At 39.1% G+C, this 18798-nt stretch overlaps 1 protein-coding gene across 4 annotated transcripts in view; it reads left to right on the top strand.

The window, feature by feature from the left end:
• BBS9 (Bardet-Biedl syndrome 9) overlaps positions 1–18798 on the top strand; it is a 726661-nt gene that overhangs the window by 479986 nt on the left and 227877 nt on the right. The window lies entirely within an intron of this gene.

Here is an 18798-nt window from a genome sequence, read left to right as displayed (position 1 = left end):
GAATCACACAAGAGCATTTCTGGACCTCCATGGACAACCTGTCTGATGCCACTACCATCAGTGCTGTGCCCAGGTATGAGTTTCTGTCCAGGCCCAGACTGTGTCAAGTAAAACAGATTCAGTGCACTTTTGTAGGAAACAGCTAAGAAAACAACTACAGAGCCCTGCTGGAGAGCCCCCAAGCTGAGGATATGTAAGCATGCGGTGTGTGTGTGGATTGGGCAGGGTGTGAATAAAAGCTGGAGTAAGACCTGGTGAAAACTTGAAAGCCATGAGGCTGAAGAAGGATAAGTAAGCCCCACAGTGGGCTAAATGATGACATCAGTAAGAGGTTCTCCAACCACAGCCTTAGTCCCGAGCGTGGGGTTAGAGATGGGCAGTGGACTCCTCACACATCCCTGTTCAGAGGTATGGGTGCCTGTCACAGGCAGCTGAAATTCTTCTTTGGTGTCCTTGGCCTCCCCCACTTGCAGTGGCTGTCTTCAAAGTCATTGGTACCCAGTGTCCTTCCTTTTCCCCCAGTTCAGTCCTGTGCCCAGGATGAGATGCTTTGATATGTATGAGGGATGTGGCATGAATGTGATAGCTGTAGGTGTTGGATGCCCCTCTGCCATTACTCCCTCCATCACCCTCTGCCCGCAGACCCCAGGGCTGAACAGAGGATCAATCAAGGCCTGGACCCTCAGAATACCCCACTCTCTGAGCCAGCATCTCCAGTTGATGGAGGGACCCAAAAGCCAAGTAAAGCCAATCAGAGACCTTCCCTGGGATGATTAAGACTGGAATGGGCTAATGGAGAAGGTCCTTCTGTCTTTGGTCTGTGATACAAGGAACACAGGGATCTTTCCTGGTGTGTGGAGAAAGAGGAGCCCAGAGCTGTGCTGAGCCAAGAGGGTGCCATGGAGAGGCTGCCAGGCCTGGACTCTGGGTTCATTCCCCTAAGGGCCTGGAACCAGCCTGGTCCATGCAGCTTCGGCTCTTCCAGTCTATGAGCTACTCAGTGCCCTTCCAACAAACCCCCCTTGTTTTGCCTTAATCAGTTTGCATTTTCTGTTGCTTCTCTCTGGAAAAATCCTCTGTGCTTTGACTGACTCCAAGGTCTTCCTCCTTGAGATGGATTTCTTACAGTCACTATTAGGGATCCAAATATAGGAGAGTGTAAGGTGTTTTTCTTTGAACTGTTCATTTCAATGGATGACATTCAGGAAATAAGTATGAAATTAAATTCATTGAAAGACTATTGGTCTGTATGTACTTTTTCAGTCTAGCCTGCTTGAAGTATAGGTAGTGGGCAGCTATGAAACAGACATTTTATTTTTTAAAGGGCAAAGACAATGGTAATTTAATTTTAGATCATTCCAGACAGAGTTCAAGTCAATGTGCTGGAAACCTGACAGAAATTAAATGAAATGCTGGTTATTGGGTCCCAATTTCAGATTATGACCCAATCGAGGGTCACTGAGGATATCCAAAAGAATGGGAAGATTACAATAATTTTAAAAACACGAAAAAGTAATTTCTACCTCTGAGCTATACATATGTATTGCGTTGGAGGAAAGGGATAATTTTCTAAAGGGAAGGGGTACTGGGGAATAAAAGGCAGCTTCAGAAGCCAGCCAAGGGGGGCAGCATGGAGGGAGCCCCTGCCAAGGGCAGGTTTCTGAGCAGAGCGTACACAGACAGGAGTTTGCAGATGGTCCATTGGGTAGAATATAGGGTAGAAAAGTAGGTTTCATCTTATGTGACAATTTTTGATAGATAATGAAGACTGCAGGGAAAATCGTGTCCAGAAAATTGTGTCTGAGGCTGAATGTCGGCTTAATGGGGCAGCCATGATTATCAGTTGCATCTACCCTGAGCAGAGTTGATTCTGGTGGCCCCATGTGGATCAAGTATTTCCCATCTCCAATTCAGTCTTCACAGCAGAGGGAGTAAATAATTCCACCCCATCACAATGGAGCCATACTTATGAGTGCCCACTATTTACATGAAACCAGGCAGGGAGGAATTTCTATTAGCCTACATACAGGTCTGACCAAAACTCATATCAGCAGAGCTATGGGAAGTCAGTATATTGCTGGGTGTTGGCAAATACTGAGTTTAGATGACTCTTCCTGTAAAGGATAGAAACATTGTTTTTAAAACTTCAATCTAGGCTGATGAGAAAATACTACAGAATGAGTGAATAAGAACAACATCTTGAAGATTTAAAAAATGATCTATAAACTCTGGAAAGAAATTTTTAGAAAAATGATTGAGGCACAAGCAAATAGCCCAAGCAAACAAAAACAAAACAAAACAAAAACACTGTCTCTGAAAACACACACACACACACACACACACACTTGAAGGAGTGTTCAAACTGAGATAAAGAGACAATGGAATATGACATTTACTTATTTTATTTTCCTTTAGGTTTATTTTGTCTTTTTTTACCTTCTTTTAGCTGAATTCTTTTGTATTCAATATTTTTTTCTTTTCTTTCTTTTTTTCTGGGGGGTCTGGAGTCTCGAACTGTCTCCCATGCTGGAGTACAATGGCACGATTTCCACTTACTGCAACCGCCACCTCCTGGGTTCACACGATTCTGCTGCCTCAGCCTCCTGAGTAGCTGAGAATACAGGTGCACACCACCACACCCAGCTAATTTTTTGTATTTTTTAAGTAGAGACAGCGTTTCACCATATTGGCCAGGCTGGTCTTGAACTCCTGACCTCATGATTCGCCTGCCTTGGCCTCCCATAGTGCTGGGATTATAGGCATGAGCCACTGCACCTGGCCATTTTTTTTTAAAATTTTCTAATACATCTAGTTAAGATGATAAAATTTTCTCTGATTACCAATTTGGCTGCATTCCATAATGTTTTAAAAAATAATTTTTTGTTTTGAATTTGTGTGGGTACATAGTAGGTGTATATATTTATGGTATACATGAGATATTTTCACACAAGCATGCAAACATTCCACAACTTTTGTTATGCTGCATTGAAAGTATTGTGAGATTTCAGGTTTCATTTCCTCTTGTGTGCAAGTTATTTAAAAGGAAGTATTAAATACATTCTAAATGAAGGGGATTTTCCCACCTATCTTTTGAATGTTGCTGTCTAGTTTTATTATGATCATGAAATGAGCCCTCTGTGATTTTTGCTTTCAAAATTTATGGAGTTTTTTTCTTTAAGGGCCATTACATCACCATTTTTTGGCAAATATTCTGAAATCTTACACATGCCCAACCTGATCTGCTGAGTTGTGAGAGATTATGTTAAAATTTTCCATGATGACATTGGATTTGTTAATATTGCCTTGTCCTTCTAAAATTTTTACTTTATATGCTACTCTTTAGGTGAATAAAGATTCACAAAAATGTTTCCACCTTCTGTCAATGTAATCTCCTGTTGTCATGTTTAGTATTTTCATTTTGAGTTATATTTTGGTGATACTAATATATTAACTCTAGTTCTTTTTTGAAAACATTTCTCTGGTATATTATTACTCATCTCTTCATTTTTAATCATTTTTGATAATTTTGTTGTTTATTTATTTATTTAGAGACAGGCTCTCCCTCTGTTGCCCAGGCTGGAATGCAGAGGTGCCATATTAACTCACTGCAGTCTTGACTTCCTGGGTTCAAGCAATCTTCCTGCCTTAGCTCCCCACATAGCTGGGACTACAGGTATATGCCACCATGCCCAGTTAATTTTTGTATTTTTAATTCATGGGTTTGTATTTTGTATTTTTAGTTCATGGGTTTTGTCATGTTGCCTGGGCTGGTCTTGAACTCCTGAGCTCAAGTGATCCACCTGCCTCAGGCTCCCAAAGTGCTGGGATTACAGACCTGAACCACTGAGCCTGGCTTAAATGTGTCTGTCTTAAATATCAACATAGGTTCTCTTCCATTCTCTCAGTCTTTAGTTCTTTCAACAGGAAAAAATGTGTAATTTTTTTATTGTGCAAAATTTCCAACATACCCTAAAGAAGAGAACCGTGAATGTGTCACTCTGCTTCAAAAACAATCAATTTGCACCAATTTGTATTATTTTGCAGCAAGATTTTCTTAAAATTTAGGAAAATTGATGGCAGAGCTTTTAGTTTATTTGGCAGATGGGAATGAGATTAGCAGAAAGAAAAAACTGATGATAATACTGAAAGTATTTTTTTATATTACACTTCTACTTAGACATAATGATGTTTGAAGTGCTGGTCATATTATCAATACAGTTTTAGGTTTACCTATGAATTTTCTAATTTTGTTATTTATCCCTTTTATTTGTATTTCATGCATTCCTCTTTTGGATCTGTGGTTTGGATTTTTTTTTTTCTTTTCCTAGAAGATATCGTCTAGTAATTCTTAGAAGCAAGAACGGAACAGGTTCTTCTTTGATAAACTTTCAGTGAATAATATTTTCCCTGTTAGTAGATTATTAGTTTAAAATAATTTGTTTTCCTGATAAAAATGCTGTTTAGAACAACATAATTTTCCCTTTTAACTTTGAAGTCATTACTTTTTGTCTTCTTGCATCTGGGGTTACTTCTTCCATTGTAGGTAAACTGTTTTTCTTATTGGTTTTGGGGTGCCCAGTAATTAATTTATAAGCAAAATTGTTTGTAATATATTAAACCAACAGAGAGAAATTCATAGTACTGATGTGCCTGATTTTGAATATTTACTTGAAGACATGAATTAAGCAATAATTCAGAACTAAGGGATTCATGATCTACATATTCCTCCCCTCACTGAGTTCTGAGTCCCCTAAATTAGGCTTCCACATGGGTTATTTGTTGTCTGAGGGATTCTACTCCTGTGGGAAGAGCTTACTCCCATGGTGTCTCAAGCAAACATTTTTCTTCTATCTTCATTCCTTTCCCACTTGTGAAGAATGTATGATTCAAGCTCTGTCCTTTGCCCCCAGAATTCAGAAACGTCTCTTGTTTAATAACTGCTTAAAGCAATAATGGTGCCATTCTGTTCTAATGCTTCAAGCACTAGCTAAATATTTTGCAAAGGGAGTAAGGGGGTGGGGTGGGGGAGAAGGAGGAGGGGGAAAGAGAGAGAGAATCCCGTGCCATTAATTCCTACCACTAGGGTTTCCCTCTTTCCATTTATTGCTTCAGAAGTGCTTCATTATTTTCTGTATGTTTCCGTCTGTTTTGAAATAATGCCCTTTCTGTCTTGCTTTTCCTGAAGAATTTGTCCTCTTTCCAATTGGTTGAAGCTAAAAACTGAAATTAATGGAAGGGCTAAAGTTATATTTTCAGTTTCTGATACTAAGGGTGTGAATAATTAAGAAAGAAAATACAATCTAGATTTGTTTTTAATGAGATAGATACAGTTTTTACTTCTTCCATAGTATTATATCAGAGGGAGACAGAACTGAGAGCCAAAAAATAAGGCCTCGAGCTGGGCATAACAATAATTGTGTGATGTTGTCTACTCCACACTCAGTGCCTCCCGTTCCAGGATCCATTCTGCTATTTTCATAACACTCTAAATGATTTCACATCTGTAAGTAATTAGTTGCAAAATAATCTGTCTTGGGACTGTGGGTGAGAGAAGGGTTGGGCAATAGAAGTTCCAACTGTGGTCTAACAATGTGTAAATCATGTATTCCTTTTTTCTGCTTTGTCTGCCTATCAACTGTAAATACATTACACTGGTAAAGGCTAGTCCTGCAAAACATAGCCCTTTGAGAAGCTCAGGGTTGATGTTATCCGCCATAATGGCACCACCAACTTCACAGTTTACAAAGCTCCTCCCTGACATTATCAGAATTATTTTCACAGCAATCCCGAGAGATAGGCGAGGGTAAGGTTTCCTACTGTGTGAAGAACCTGTGGTGAAGTCAGAAGATGACATGATTTGTTTTGTTGTTTTCTTGCAAACATTTTCCTAACAGTTCATTAACTATAGTAACACACATATGGAGGAGTGTAGGAAATTAAAACGACAGAGATGGATGAATTGTCCCAAAGAGAACACTCTCATGGAATCAGTACCCAGGTCAAGAAACAGAACAATAGTAACACTTGCGTGACCCCTTCCAGTCACCACCCCCCAAGGGTGACCATCATGCTGACTCCTAAATAGGTGACAGGATCCTTTGAGTTAATTTTATATGGCATGCAGACCAGGAGAGGTCTGCTCGATGTATTTAGGAATACATCTTTACATGCAATGCAAGGCACATGAGGAATCAATAAGGGATGAAGATTGCCCAATGTGAAGAAAGCTCATCTGAGTTGGGACTAAATAACAGGCTCCAGTGGATGAAGGCTGAGTGTGTCTGTGGAATATTATAGGAAATTTTATCCATTGCTATCAAGAACTGACAAAAACTTTACATAGAGAAAAGAAAAAACGTTTCTTTGATTTTTAGAAATTTGTGGATAAGGAGAAATCCATTTCTTTCTATGGACATTTTAAAATTCAGGCTGTAAATGCTCATTGAAAGATAACTTTGGTTTAATCTTAACCAGAGGTACGGAATGGACCATGTGATTTTTCAAGAGTGTTTCCTTTCCCTCCCTGTGCCTGGCTGAGTATTTCCGTCCATTTCTATGGGAAGACCACATTGTGTTTCTTTAAGGAAAACGGTGTTTTGCTGGAACAAGGAGGCTGGTGTCTAATTTACTTCTTTCCCTAGGAGATGAGTGTGTCCCCAGACATGAAGGCTTTGCCTATGAATGTACCATGTCTCTGGGATGGGCAGAGCTGAAGACCGACAGTAATTGCTCCAGCTAGTATCTTCATCAGGTGGATTTTGGAAGCTTACTCTCCCATGTCCTCAGCACTATTCTCCTTTAAGTTTTCTCCACGGTCTGGAGAATTAGAAATCTATAGGCAACAAGCGACTTGTGGAGGAGTAGACTAAGACTGTGCCAGGGTCAGTGCTGCCTTTGAGTGGAGCCCTTCTAGACTTGGTTGAACAAGGTCTGTGTTGATGTGGCCTCCACTAGAAAAGAACCTGGGAGGTGGAGGTTGCAGTGAGCTGAGATTGCACCATTGCACTCCAGACTGGGCAGCAAGAGCTAAACGCTCACCTGAAAAGAAAAAAAAGAAAAGACTTTCTTTCTCTTTTGAGTCAGTGTCAGCCCTTTGCTCCACCCCAGACACACTGAGCTCTGAACAGAGGCATGCTAATATGAAAAGAGACTGCCAAGGTTTTACATTACATCCATTAAGAGATGAATTATTCTCTTAATCATTTTTTGTTTCATTCCTCAAATAATTCAAAAGCTTTTAATTCAATGAAGATTTGAAAAATAGGTAAGCTTATAATTTTGCAAAAAATGTGGTCAGAGAAGTAAGAACATCCAGGGAACTTTCTAGAGGATATTGAGAATGACCTAGTGAAGTGTCATTCATCTCTCATTTCAACACTACAAGGACGCTGCCCAGTTTTGGCTCTTTAATCTGTTTTAGAAATGCTTGGACTATCTTTTTTACTCTTATCAAAAAGTTTAAGTCAGAGTGTGGGTTAGAATCTTTTTTAAAAGGTGGCATTTCTTCCCTTAAAAACAACTTGCATTCTTCTCTACACAGGTACCTGCTTACAGAGATATACTATTTTTATTCACTTTTTCATCTTTACCCTGCAGATACATAAAAATGCAGATAATGAATAAAATCTGCAGGGTAATGTTATGAAGTTAGTTCTAAAATGAGTGAACAGAAGGAGAAGGACAGATTTATTACTTGGATTTTATTATACTATGTATTGTAAATAGCTTTGCCCAAGCTAGGAAGGGAACACAGCAGGTCTTGATGCTGCTGCTAACCTAGTTGTTACTTTGTTCCTAGATTCCTGGGTATGGCGTCTCCATACCAATCTGAAAACGTAAGAGAGCTTGAAGAAAAGCATAGACTCAAATGCAATAATCACTTGGGATAAATATTCTAAACATTTTTTTAAATAAGCCATTGTTTAATCACCATGAAATATGGTCACTTATCTCCAAAAGGAAATATTTAGAATACAAACCTCTCTTGCTGTCACATACACAGAAAAGCAGTGACATTTCCATTCAAGAGGTGCCCAGATCAAGCCTTTTCCGAACGACAGGAAATGGAACCGAGACACCCTGTTATACCTGTTATACCTTAGACCATCACACTCTCTTGCATCTCTGAAGACGAAAAGAAGGATTTAAACCTTAAGACATTTATTTTATAGCATTTGAATTATAAATGTGAGTTATTTAACAGACATTTTGAAAAATGTACAGAAAAGAAAACTAAATAAAAGAACAGAATCTCCTTAATCTCATGACTCTTGCCTTAAACAATAAATTCAGATTTTTGTTTGTTTGTTTGTTTTCTTTTTGTTTTTGTTTTGAGTCGAAGTTTCGCTGTTGCTGCCCAGGCTGGAGTGCAGTGGCACAATCTCGGCTCACTGCAACCTCTACCCACTGGGTTCAAGCAATTCTCCTGCCTCAGCCTCCTGAGTAGCTGGAATTACAAGCATGCACCACCACACCTGGCTAATTTTGTATTTTTAGTAGAGGCAGGGTTTCTCTATGTTGGTCAGGCTGGTTTTGAACTCCTGACCTTGTGATCCACCCACCTCGGCTTCCCAAAGTGCTGGGGTTACAGGCCTGAGCCACTGTGCCCAGCCATAAATACGGTTTTAATGCAAGCCTGGCTCAGTTCAATTGTATATTTACAGTTCTCTGAGTTTCAACAGCCCTGGGTAACCAGCATCCAGAGCAGTGGAGACATCACCAGCCCCAGAAGTCCCTGATTTCCCTTCTGGTCATGACTCTGTTCCCTCCCCCAGGTAATTGGCCCCTGCCTCCTTTTCTAACATCTTTAAATAATTTTCACTATTTTTTTCATTTTTTTTTTTTAATTTTGAAAAATTTCAAACTAGGAAAACTGAAATAACAGTACAATGAACACTCACATTGTCTTTACCTAGATTGACTTATTGCTAACATTTTGCCGTATTTTCTTATTTCTCTGAACCATTCTAAAGTTGTAAACATCGTATTTTCCCCCTCATAAAATTAATCATTGATAAAGCAATGCAGTTATAATAATAGTCATATTTCCCCAATAATTTCAATAATTTCATAGTTTTTTAAAAACTACATGTGATATGATCAGTCATTTACTATAATTTAATTGCTTTACTTCATTTAGTCTCCTTTAATCTGGAATAGTCTTTCTGCTCTCTCTCTTTTTTAATAATAGCATTTTTCATGTCTAGGCTGTTTGTATAAAATAGTCTTCAATTTGAATTTGTCTGGCTGTTTCTGAATGATTCTATTCAAATTAAACATTTTGGCCAAAATACCCCTAGTGATGCCATAGGTTACATTTCCTGAGTTGGGGTGTTTTTTCTCCCATATCTCCAAGTACTTGTTATTTAATTAAGACTGGGGTGTTCACATTTTCTCATGCTTTGTTATTGTTTGGGGAGGAAGAAAATTCATCAGCTAAAAGGTTTTTTATGATACGCTTTCATCTTCCAGTCACTTGTATGGATATGGTGCTGTTTACCCTTCATTTTGAGACGTTTTCTTTCCTGGACCAGCCAGCAATGACTGTCACATGTAGATAGAGGTGAGGAAGTGAGGACCAAGTGGTACATGAGGTTTCTGAATTCAAGATATTCTTCTGTTTGTGAAGTGCAATTTCATTAAAAATTGCCCCCTTTTTGTGGTGGTTTGCTTTCTGATTTTGTAATTCTCTTGTTTTTACAGTACTTTAATTTCTATTTCTTTTTTGTTTTTCTTCAACATCAAATCTCTGAAGGCTGCACTTTCCAGTTAATCCTTTTCCTATGGCTTCCAGAGATTCCTACCTCTCTTCCTGAAGACTTTCAATCTCCTTGCTTGTAATTCTCGGTAGCCATTGCCAAAATCTGCCACATCTCACACCTGTGTTCAGTGTTTTCCCATTCAGGATGAGACATTCTGGGGGGTGTTTTACATACTTACTCCTCTGCTTTCCTCTCTTCTTTTCTGCACTTGTTCTTCTGAATTTAGTCATTTATTTACCTGTTTGGACATAATTTGAAGTTTGGAGTATTCTCTGCCTCATAGTTATGCTATAGGCTTGGGTTACTGGTGGTTTTACTTGTACATTTTGTTGGTCTATGTGGTTATCTGGAATATTTATGAAGAGATTCAGAATATAGAATATTTCCTTTTGAGTTTTATTTCCTTTCCACCTTTTTTTCTGTTAGAATTTTACATCATTGTCATCACGGGTCTATTCAATTTGTTCCTTTTAAACTTAATATCATTTTAATTTTCCCAATTTCCTTCATAATCCTGTAGATGCTATCATATTTGTCGGTGGGCCCATAATATTTTTTCCAAGTGGAGATGCCTTGCTGTATTTTATCACTTTTCTATTGCTGGATATTTACACTGGAAAAGGATGATTACAAGTGTGTTTGGCATGAAGAGATTTAGCTCAGACCATTTTGAGGGATGAGCACTTGGCTCAGGATAAGCATATAATAAATCTTTGTGGAATCAATGATTCAGAAGAAAAATAAAACTGGATAACATTGCCCAAATGTGAAAAAAACTGAAGCATCTTTTAAAATGTCCAGTTCAAACGTATAAATCCCATATCCTAAAGGAATTTCATTAACTGTTTAGGACTTCATTTGGGGCCCACCAGAAATAAAATGTTCTGGGATTGTCAGATTGAATAAAGTTGATAACTAAGGTGTTCGCTGGAGTCAAAATGCAACAATTGTGGCTTAGAATGAAGGTCATGAAAAAGAGCTTCAATCTGAGGGTAACTTTTTTTCAGGGTGACTCCTGGGGATAAGTAACCGTGTGACCTTGTCAATTTGTTCTCCATCGCATGGGTGGTGATGATTGAACCAGAGAAATGAATGGGGTTTGCAGTTCTGGATGTGGTCAGTCTCCATAAATCATTTCTTCCATTGTCTGAATACATTTGGGCATCCACAGTAGTTTATTTCCAAAGTATATAAAGAAGCAGAGGCCAAGGGTGTAATCTTGGAGCTATTTAAATAGAGTGGTTCCAGTCAAGACATGCAGCTGTTCCCAATTATTAGTCCATATATTCTAGGTGCCAGGGAAAACCCACAAGGGTGTCACTAAATTGAATTTTAAAGTGACCTCCTGTTCAGATGAAAATCTCCTAGCTGTTGTTTTTTTCCCCGAAGACTAGTCTCCTATTGAATGAGTTAGCAACACTCTTGTTATGAATGAATCATTGCTACTGCCTATAGAGGAAATCTGAATTGTTCCATAGGGTTTTCAAGGAACATCAACTTACCTTCCAGCAAACCCTTTGTAAATGCTGCTAGGCCAAAAGCCTGAACACGAGGACAAGTTGGAAATCTTTAAAAAGGACAAACTCCAAAGCTTATCACAGATGACAAGAGTAGCTCCTTGGCAGAGCTGTCCCTGAAAAATAAGATCCCTTGGAGATGAAAAGGCCATCTTCCAACACAAAACCTTACCATGGGATGCCCAAGTGTCCCTTCCACCTGATTCCATCCACTTCCGGGCTAAAGAGCAAAACTTCTGCAGTTACGTGGTCTGGGATTACACCTTGGCTTTATCACTTATGTAGTGTGATCTCAGGCAAGTTAGTTAGCCTTTTTTTAAAAAAAAAAAAATCCCCATTGTTGTATCTGTAAAACGGAGATAATAAACTACTAACTTAATAGGATTGTTGTGAGAATTTAATGAAGTTATCTATTTAAAGGGCTTATCAAATGTTCACTGCCAGTTTCCTCCTCCTCCTCCTCACCATCATCATTGACCATCGTCATACCTCACAAGGGAAATATATGTGAAATTAAAACCCTGTTTTTCTTTATCTGACTCCCTTTATTGAAGTTACCCATTTGCTGAACAGGGACTATTTAAATTATTCAAGGCAACCTATTTTCCTTTTCTCCTTCCACATGTGTAGAGATTACAGGGAGATGCCTGAGCCACTGTTTCACAATCCACAAAGCTAAGGGTATCATTTGTTAGGCCAATGGAAACATCTCCCGGGGTCACTTGCCGAGCCAGAATGTCACACCGCACAGTTTTCGAAACTGACCTTAGGTCAGTGAAAAATTCCTCATTGTACTTTTAATTTCAAGAATTAAAGCTTGAGAAAAAACACATTTGGTGAATATTGATGTAAAACATGAAAAGTGATGTATATGTAAGTCTACGTGCCTCAGAAAAATATAGCAATAGGATATTTATTTCATAAATATGAAAAAGGCCCATTTAATTAGTTGTCAGAGCTAGTGAGTTTATGTCTTAAAGCACATATGAAAGCTCTTTGAACAGCAGCACAGAGAGTTTATTTAGTTGTTCTGTTTTACTGCGGTAAGGTGCCAAGCTGACTCCAGAGAAATCTTGCCATGTGGTGCCTAGGAGTCTAAGTCCTAAATTGAATGCCTCGGCTGCTCTCCGTCCGTCCCCTGTCAAGGGTAAGAAAGCAACCTCAAGAGAAGTGAGCCTTTTATTTCACGCAAGTGAATTTCTGATAGCTGGTGTTTATGATTGTTTTTATATACAGTTTTTATGACTTATTTTACTTATTTTCTGTAAGTTTCCTCGATTATATGTCCCTGAGTTCAGTTTTCCCCTTTTATTCCCTCAGAGCTAACTGCATTTGATATGCTGCATTTGATATGCTATCTTTTATTATGCAGAAGCCCTTTGATCTCTATAGAGGAAAGGCGCCATATAAATGCAGAAATCCATTATAATCATACAGAAGAGTGGCTTTATGGGTGAAGTCCAGCTTAGCAATGCTGTTGGATAGAAGAGTGTACTAGGCTGTGGAATGCTAATGCCAAAGTGTCTATTCAGATGATAGCTAGTTTCAGGAGTTTATTTTTCACATTTCCTTTCTTATTGAAGTAAACATATACACAAAAAAATGCACACATTGTAAGTATTCAGCTTGATGAATTTCAACATATTGAATACACCCATGTAACCAGCACCCACAGCCAGAAATAGAACATTGCAGTATCCCTCATACCCCTTCTCATTCCCTACACCCCCTAAGATCACCACTGTTCTGACTTCTATCACCATAGATTACTTTCACTTGATTTTGAGCTTCATATAGATCAAATCACACTGTATATACTCTTTAGGACGTGGCTTTTTGTTTTCAGCACGATGTGAGTGACATTTATCCACGCAGCAATTCTCCAGGTTTTTTTGTTTTATGGTATTTTATTATACAAGTATATTATTTATCCATTCTCCTGAAAGATATTTTAATTGTTTCCAATTTTTGGCTTACATATAGTGCCACCATTAATAATATTCTTGTATGTGTCTTTTGGTGAACATATGTATGTATTTATTTGGGATAGGTACATATGAGTGGAATTCCTGGACCATAAAGTACATATGCATATGCTTGATGTTGGGAGATATTGCCAAACACTTTTCAGAAATGGTTGTACCAATTTTTATTCCCATCAGTGGTGTATGAGTGCTCCGGTTGCTCCATAACCTTACTGAGGGTCACAGATTATCCACTTGCCCCCATTTGCCTCTTTGGCATATAGATTATTTTGAGCTAAAGGACATTGAGAACCAGTAGATGCAGGAAAAGCTCTTAAAACAGCGCACAAGTTTTCCTATTGTAAACAAATTTATGTTATAAAGAAAATTCCATTTGTAGAAATGTCTTCCTCTCCCATACCAAGAAGAGGAGGACTCTTAACAACTTTTATCAATGGAGAAAGCACCAACTTAAATCCACTTAACACACTTTATTAAACAACCCTTGTTTACCATACTTTTCCCAGTCACCTTCCTGTAACTTGTCTCCCCCACCAAGAAGCTCAAACCTCTTTTCCTTTGTTTTGGCCTAAGATGGTATATAAACCCAAGTTCTAACCAACCTTAGGACTCATCACTGGGCACTCCCATGTATAAACCCCATGCACATGCGAATAAACTTCTGTTTGCTTTTCTGTTGTTAATCTGTCTTTAGCCACTCTAATTTACAGTACCCCACTGAAGAACCTAAGATGGGTAGAGGAAGAGATTTTTTTCATTTTCTACTACTCATATTGGCATTGCTAGTCTTTTAAGTTTTAGCCATCCTGTTGGATGTGTAGGGAAGAAGCAGTAATATCTCTTCCTCACCTATTTAAAGATTCATGGCTAAGACGCCTGTAATAAAAACAGAATAACAAGAGAAAAGCATAAGAAATTTATTTAAGTTTTACGTAACACTGAAGCATCCAGAAATGAAATCCCAAAGAAGTAAAGAAAGCTGTGTATTTTTATGGACAGTCATGCAGAAGTATGATTGGTGAACAAAGGGTATATGATCTACTGTCAACAAGGTGGGGGAACATAGTGAGGCCTGTTTGTTCAGATTCTTCTGTGCCTTAATTTCTTATAAGGAAGACTGATGGAATGAGGCTCTTAAAACTTACTTTAGAGGATGGTTGGATGATTCTTTTGTGGCCTCCTTCAGGGGAGAATGGCTGGGGAAAGTCAGAGAGGCCTTCCTGCTTCTGCTGATTTCTCAAATGCCAACATGCCATAATTTGGGGAGGGCATGTCCTGATCCATCTCACTGTGGTTTTAGTTTTCACTTTTTTGATAACTAATGATGCTGGACATTTTTACATGTTTATTGGCCATTCATATATTTCTTTTTATGAAGTGCCCATTCAAGTCTATTGTCTATTTTACTATAAAGTTGCCTTTTATTTATTGGTTTATGAGAGTTTTAAAATTTATTCTTGTGATGAGTCCTTTGTCTGGTATGTTGTCTGTATCATAGATAACTCTTATTCTTCCTGTGGCTTGGATATTACTTTCTTAATGGTGTCTTTTGATAACACAAATTCTTAATTTTAATATATTCTAATATGTATGTATTTTTCCTGAAGGAAAAATTATTTACTGCTTTTGTGACCTATTAAGAAATCTTTTCCTACTCCAAGTTGTGGAGCTATTCTGTTTTCTTCCATAAGCGCTATCGTTTTGTGTTTTATATTTATATCTACAAACACTTTGGAATTGAATTTAAGCACATGGTTTGTGATGGGGGTCAATATTTACCTTTATTTCTATGTAGATTTGCAATTGCTCCAGCATCATTTATTGAAAAGATCACACTTTCTCCATTGAAATTTACTTTTAAAGCAAGTTCAAGGTCAAAATCTATAGCAGGGAGATGACTCTCTTATGCATAGGTTTTCAAATTGTTATACATAGGCATCACCATGGAATGTGTTTAATATGTAGATACCTAGGCCAGTCCCAGAGACTCTGATTTGCTGCTGCTGATTCTCATGCCTTGAAGCCTGGCTGGTACTCTGAGGATTGATGCTTCACTCAGAACCACCCTCAGTCAACCAGACTCTGAATCTCTCTGCCTCCTTCATATGTGCACAGAGACTGTGTCTCCTCTAGGTTACTGTGGCAGCTATGATTAGTTAACAGGTTAATTTTGGGGGACTCTATTTAACCTACCAACTCAAATATTTTGTTCAATTAATATGCTCTCATTCATCAGTACCTATCAGTTAATCATTGACTTGGATTTCATGTGAGCATTCCACCACCTCATTTACCTCCCCATTCTGGTACTTAAAGTCCACTGCAAAGCACATCCATTGAGACGACTTGATTGTCTGCTTGTATAGCTTGCCCCGTTGTCATTTTGTCCTTCTGTTAGGATCTGCCACATTCAATTAGCCTTGATTGAACACCTACTGTTTGCCAAGAAAATAATCAACTTTTTATCCTCAAGGCTCTTAGAGTCCCTGGTAGAAGTGTGGGCACTGACCAACTTCCTGACACATGAGTGCAGTGAACAGTGATGTATGCCATAAATGGGAGGGGTATGTGCTTCTTCAGAGGAGGAAGAAATTGCACCCTTCTTGTAGGAGGTCAGAGAAGCCTCAGCAGTGGTGGTTGAGCTGGGTCTTAAAGAGTGTGTAGGAGTTCAGTGGAGGTCAAGTGGATGAGGGTATTTCAGGTAGAGGAAAAAGACATGAAACAGCTCAGCACGGTTAAGGAACTGCAGATGATTCCTCATGTGTGCAACCTTTCAGTAACTCAAAAGCCCCTGTAAATTGGGAGGCAGGAACACTGTCCCATTGAATTTCAAACAAAAGTCATTCCCAACTGCCAGACAGAATTCCAATTTAAATTAGTGAAATTTTTGATGAGACAGCCTGTGCACTGCAGTTGCCTGTGGTCCCGGAGGATAAAGTCTATTTCCTTTTGAAGGACATACATGTAGATCAACATGGAAGGAGTAGCCCTGGCCACCAGTGTGTGACTCCATTGCAAAGTGCTTGCTGCAGAGTCGCCTTGCCTGACAGATGACACAGTTAGTGCTGAGGGGAGCTGGCATCTACTCCCACCCTCCTTTGCTAAAGAAGTACAGGTGGTGAGGAGGTGCCCCCTTACTGACCCTTGCTGGGGATGGATGGGTAGTGAAGGCTCCTGACAACAGCCACCTTTCCCAATGAGGTCATGAGGACCTCAGTGCTGTATGATGGGGAAGGATATGGCTATTTTTGTACCATAGATAATAAAAGGAGAAAATCCTACTAATTTGTCATAAAAAAGATTCAAAGTCATAAATATCTCAAACTGAAAGCAAACCCCAGAAAGGCTAGTTTTGAAATTGGAGGTAATTAATTCCTCATGCGATGTGCTGAAATTCAACCCAGACATCTCCCTTTTTTTTGTTTCTTTCAGACAGTTTACAGTCCGGTCAAAAGTAAAACCATGCGATCCCTTGGTGTGGTACAGTTTTACTATGTGTCTCTTTTTATTATTTTGCTCATTTTGATCACTTTTTATGTGAACATGCATATAATGAATGCAGCTCCTCTTGTCCATGAGATTTATTTTACCCCAAGGATCTCTCCTCTCTCCATCAGTAGTCAAATTGTTAGTGCATTTCTCCATAAAAGAAAAGATCTGCAGACTAGAGCATCGAAGGTGAATCATGACATTAATTTGAAATTCAGATTTATCTTTAACTCGGAAAAAAAATGCTACTGTTTTGCAAATCAAACGAGTTTAAAGTCAAATAATAAGGTTTAGACACCATATTCAGGGTGAACCTGAATATGAACCTCCATATTGCCCTGACCTTTGAGGGTCTTGTTCTTAAACTCTCTTCTACAGTGAAGTCGAAAATCTTATTAATTCCTAAATGTGGTGCTCATATTCTCACCTCCATACCTTTGCTTTGTTCATTCTCCAAGCCTGGCATATCCTTACAGCCATTCTTTTTTTGTCAGTGGGATTGTCCACTGCAATTAAGATGTGCAAGAGAAAAATAAAGGTTTTTTCCTCTATAACTGTCTCATACCCTGCAGGAGCCTCTACCCTTCTAAGTAGTAGGAGAGAAAAAGATAACTAAGTACATAATCCACCTTCAATCTTAGCCCCAGTAGTAATTTAGAGTCTCTCTAGGTAAACCTGTCTTTGGTGATGATTGTTAAGCCCCTCTGATTTCCATCCCCTGTTCCCTGCTTGTCTTTAGATAGTGGCTGGCAGTGGTGGAGTGGACACAGCGCTTGTTCTCATGAACTAGCCCCTGGATCTACATCAAGATGGTGCCTGGATCTATGGATGGATTCTGGTCCTACCTTGGCCTCTGCTGTACTGAAGCTCCAGCCTTGCCCCTGTGTTTTATTGGTCTATTTTTCTGATGTCTGCAGCTGACAAACATGTCACCTAGTCTTTCTCAGCTGGGTGGCTCTTCTTTGTCGATGCAATGCCCCCTTGGTCTTGTACCCACTCTCTGACTCAGGCACTCTGCTTGGGCTCTGCCAGGAGATCAGTGTGCCCTGCCAGGTCCCAGGGCAGACCTGCTGGCTCTCAGCTTGGCACTGAAGGAGCCTCTGGAGTAGACACTAGCCCTCCCTACCTGCTATGTGCTCTGCCCTCTCCCCTCTGCTGGGTTGCCTCATGTCTCAGTCATTTCTGATTCCCCATTACCTAGTAGAATTTCTGGTACTTTGCTCAGTAAGATGCTTTTGCAATTGAACTGGATTGTGAATTCCTTTCAGTGAGCTGGTCCATGCTTTATTTGGCAAATAGATGCCAATGACCACTGTTTTCTCAAAATTTTATGAAGTCAATTATTGATACACCCAAAGCAGAGGGATCTTCTTATCCCCAGAGTCTGGCTTTCAGTGTTGTTTTAACCCTTCTAAAATCTCAAGTTTCTCTAATAAAAACCACTATAGTCTGAAATGCTGGAATTTGGAATTTATGCCTTCCTAGAGTGCTGATACCCAAATTTTAAGGAATGTGGGGGAAAGGGAAATAAAAAGTCCCCCAGAGGTTGCTGGAGTTTTTAGTTTTATTTGAACATACTTGGTGGGAGAAAGAAATAAGAATTTGTGATTTATTTTCTTTCTGATTTCTTCTTCTTTGTTGTTTTTTATTTTATCTGAGCACCTGTAGAAAAGTTTCCTTAGAGCACTCCTATGTGGGCAAGTACCCAGTTTGAAAGCCAGGCCAAGGAGGTATCTAGATGGTTTGAGCAGAAAGTCCCAGAGGCTCTGGGGAAATGAACTTTCTCCTGTTGAGTTGTGTTGGGATGGATAGGTGTGATTACTTTCCCCACCCATCACGAGGGTCATGGCTAACACTACTATAATAAAAGACAGATTAACAAGAGAAAGCATAACAAATGTATTTAATCAAAGCTTTACATGATGTGAGAGCCTTTAAAGATGAAGACTCAAAACCCCAGGGAAAACTGTTTTTATGCTTAGACTTAATGAAGTATGGGCAGCCATGTAGAACTGTGATGGGACAAAAGCTATGACCTTATGGCAG

The sequence above is a fragment of the Aotus nancymaae genome, unplaced genomic scaffold (assembly GCF_030222135.1).
Source record: "Aotus nancymaae isolate 86718 unplaced genomic scaffold, 86718_ANA_hifiasm-v0.15.2.pri h1tg000025l, whole genome shotgun sequence".
NCBI lineage: Eukaryota > Metazoa > Chordata > Mammalia > Primates > Aotidae > Aotus > Aotus nancymaae.
This window is presented reverse-complemented; position numbering and strand designations above follow the sequence as displayed.